The 3410-nt window shown below is 56.3% G+C and overlaps 1 pseudogene; it reads right to left on the reverse strand.

Moving 5' to 3' along the window:
* Nucleotides 1-514: 514 nt before the first annotated feature.
* LOC102761504 lies at nucleotides 515-1503 on the reverse strand (annotated as a pseudogene).
* Nucleotides 1504-3410: the final 1907 nt, after the last annotated feature.

Here is a 3410-nt window from a genome sequence, read left to right on the forward strand (position 1 = left end):
TTCCCATCAGCTGAAGGAAGAGGAGGTGGGAGGGATGAATTCTTTTTTTTTAAAAAAATATATTTTTATTGATTTCAGAAAGGAAGAGGGAGAGAGAGATAGAAACATCAATAATGAGAGAGAATCACTGATTGGCTGCCTCCTGCATGCCCCGCACTGGGGATCGAGCCCGCAACCCCGGGTGTGTGCCCTTGACCCGAATAGAACCCGAGACCCTCAGTCCGCAGGCCAATGCTCTATCCACCGAGCCAAACCGGCTAGGGCAGGGATGAATTCTTCTTTGCATGCACAAGATGTACTGCTTACTAACAAAACACTATCGGCTCATTTAAATGGGTCCTTTAAATATCACTGTAGCCTGTTTTGGCCGATTCTCCTTTCTCAACCTCCCCATGGCTTCCACCTGGCTTCCACAAGGACCAACAGGCATAGTAAAATGCCTCATTCAGAACACACCTGTCTGCACGATTCAAGAGAAAGCTCCCACGGGCTCAAAGCAGCCATGAGCCCAGCAATGCCCTGAAGATGGATCTGAAACTGCTTCCCGGGGGGCGGGGGAGTCGGGGGAGCAGAGCTGACCGGCTGCTGCCAGTGCAGACAGGTTTAGCGCCAGGTCCTTGGTGACTGTGGCGAGGAAGAGCCGGTGCTGGTGGGGGCAGTGGGGAAGGAAGGGCGGGGACCCTAACCTGCAGGCTCTTCAGTTGCCTTCTGCTGCTTCTTCATCCTGCTGGTCCCTCGTCCAGAAGGTGAGCTTGTCTCCAGCAACTGCGTGATGAGCGTGGAGTCCTTATGGGAGTCCTCGGTGAGCGTGTCCCGCTCAGGGCGCCATCGAAGGCTCGTCAGGCTAAGGGGCAGGCCTGCCGGGCGCATGCTGGGTCTCAGGTTAGCGCTCGGCGAAGGTAAGGGCCGGGCCCAGCCGTCCGGGGTGCGTGGGCCGCACGTGCTCGGTGCTGATTTCAAAGCTTCCCTGTAGGCCGCCGGGGAAGCTTCGGCCACACCGTGTTTCTCCCCCCGGAGCCCCTCTGCCCGGTGACGTAGGAACCGCCTTTCACCTGCAGGTAAAACACCTCGCTCTCCACCTGGAAGTCGCTGCCGTTCTCGATGGGGGGCTTGTCCGGCAGGGCCAGGACGTCGTCGCACACGGATTCCAGCTCCTTCTCGGTCTCCTCCCGGTAAGCTTTCCTTTCTCCAGCTTCTCGTTCCCGTCGGCATGGCTTTCTGCTCCTTGCGGCTGCTGGCCCTCCAGGAGCGTCGCCTGGCACCAACCGCATCCGTGGAGGCCACAGAGAGGGCTTCCACCTTCACTGGAGAGAGGTTCTTTGAGCTCTGTCCCGCCTTCATGGCAGAGGCCATGTCATGCTCCGCCCGCTGGGCCAGCCGTGCCCGCTGCAGCTGCAGCTCCCGGTGCCCCACGTCGCTGTGGCTCGGCCTCGCCTGCGCCCTGCACCCGGCAACGGATTGCTAACTCCCTGCCCACCCGCTCCCCAGACGGAGGCCGCCGAGGGAGGAGAGGCTGCTGGATGCAGGCCCTTCTCACCTGCCGCTTCCCCTCCCTCCAGAGCCGGCTCCAGCCCTGCTTCTCCATCTTAAAGCAGGGAGGTGGGCCCTCCCTGTTGCAAGCGACCTTCGTAGTAAATGGAACTTGGGACTGGCTGACGCCTAGCCCAGGGCCTCAGGTGCCAACCTCAGGACCTGGCCTCCCTGTGCCTGGCAGGTGGCCTCTCTCCATTTTGCTTCACTCTGGGGCGGGCCCTCCCTGGCTCCCTGGCTCCCTGGTCCCGGCAGCTGCAGGCGCCTACCTTCCAGCTCCAGTGGAAAGAGAGCATCTCTTCCTGGGAACCTCTGCCCAAGTGCCTGGGTGCCATCCACTCTTATGGACCAAAGGTCCATTCCAGAAGCAACCCTGTATCCGGGACAGGCTCTCACGGGCTGGCTATGGGAATATGAATAAGCACAGATATACGTAAAGATCGACTCCCAAAGGAATTCAGGGTCTAGTTCCAGAAGGAGTGAGGACTGATAGGCTGAACAGGCAGCAGTGGCTCCCGCCCACCGCTCCAACCACAGAAGCACCTGCCTGTTCCCCTCCCTGTCACACCCGCCAATCAACGCACTGGGCGGACCCTTCTCTTCTCTGGGCCAGACCATTTCAGTAGTCCTCTAAGGAGAACTCCTCCCTTAGTCATCCCCATTCAGCCTCCTCCACACCCAACACCGCTCTCTCTTTAAAGCGCACATCGGCTAGCACCCTTCTTTTGCTCAGCACCATGCCAGGCTCATCCCCCCGGTTCTGTGTGTAGGTAGTCCGTTCATGTCCCTTGCTGAGTGGTATTCCATCCTTGCGTGACACTCCAATTTGTTTATCCATCAGCTGTTGATGGGCGTTGGAGTTTAATCCAGTTTTTGGCTATTGTTTGTGAACAAGTCTTTGTGTAGACATGGTTTCATTTCTCTCTCTTTTTTAAAACATATTTTTTTATTGATTTCAAAGAGAAAGGGAGAGGGAGAGAGAGAGCATCATTGATCGGCTGCCTCCTGCACGCTCCACACTGGGGATCGAGCCCACAACCCGGGCATGTATGTGCCCTTGGGACCTTTCAATCTGCAGAATCTAGCCACTGAGCCAAACTGGCTAGGGCTGGTTTCATTTCTCTTGATAGCTTCGAGTAGAACTGATGGGTCACATGGTGGGACACGTGAACTCTGTGAGAAACTGCCAAGCTGTTCGCCAAACCAGCACTGGACGAGAATTCCATATGCTCCACAGCCTTGCCAATACTTGGCTTGTCAGACGCTTTAGCTTAATTATTCTACAGGTGCACAGTGATATTTCATTTTGGTTTTAATTTGCATTTCCCCGAGCCTGATAGTGCACATTTTTTCATGTGCTTCTTGGCCCCTGGTATACTTCTTTTATGAAGTGTGAGTTGAAATGTTTGCTTCTTTTCAATCGGTTTCCATAACTCACCCTCCTTTAGCATCTGTTCCCCCAGTGCCAGCATGGCTCTGCTTTCCGGCCATGTCCTCGGATTGCGGAATCCACCCCAACACACCTCACCTGACATTTCAGCGTCCCTCGAGCCCGCTGACCACCCACGCCTCCCGCGCGCTTCCTCAGTCTCTCCTGGCTCGCACTCCTACACCCACCCAGGCAGTGCTGAGCGTCCGCGCTGCGCCCAGGCCTCTCATGGGCTCACACTGGACTCTCACTATAATCAAATCGGGTCCCCGATGAACCCTGCTCCCAGGCAAGCCGCTCCCTCAGAAGTTCACTGCCCACCTACCATCCTGCTTAATAGTAATAGGTTGCTGACATTTCAAACCCCCAATGCCCGAAGCCTCAGGCATTCATCCATTCATTTAACATCAACACATATTCAACAGTCAGTGAATGGAGCCCAGCCACAAAC

Source organism: Myotis davidii, unplaced genomic scaffold (assembly GCF_000327345.1).
Source record: "Myotis davidii unplaced genomic scaffold, ASM32734v1 scaffold299, whole genome shotgun sequence".
NCBI lineage: Eukaryota > Metazoa > Chordata > Mammalia > Chiroptera > Vespertilionidae > Myotis > Myotis davidii.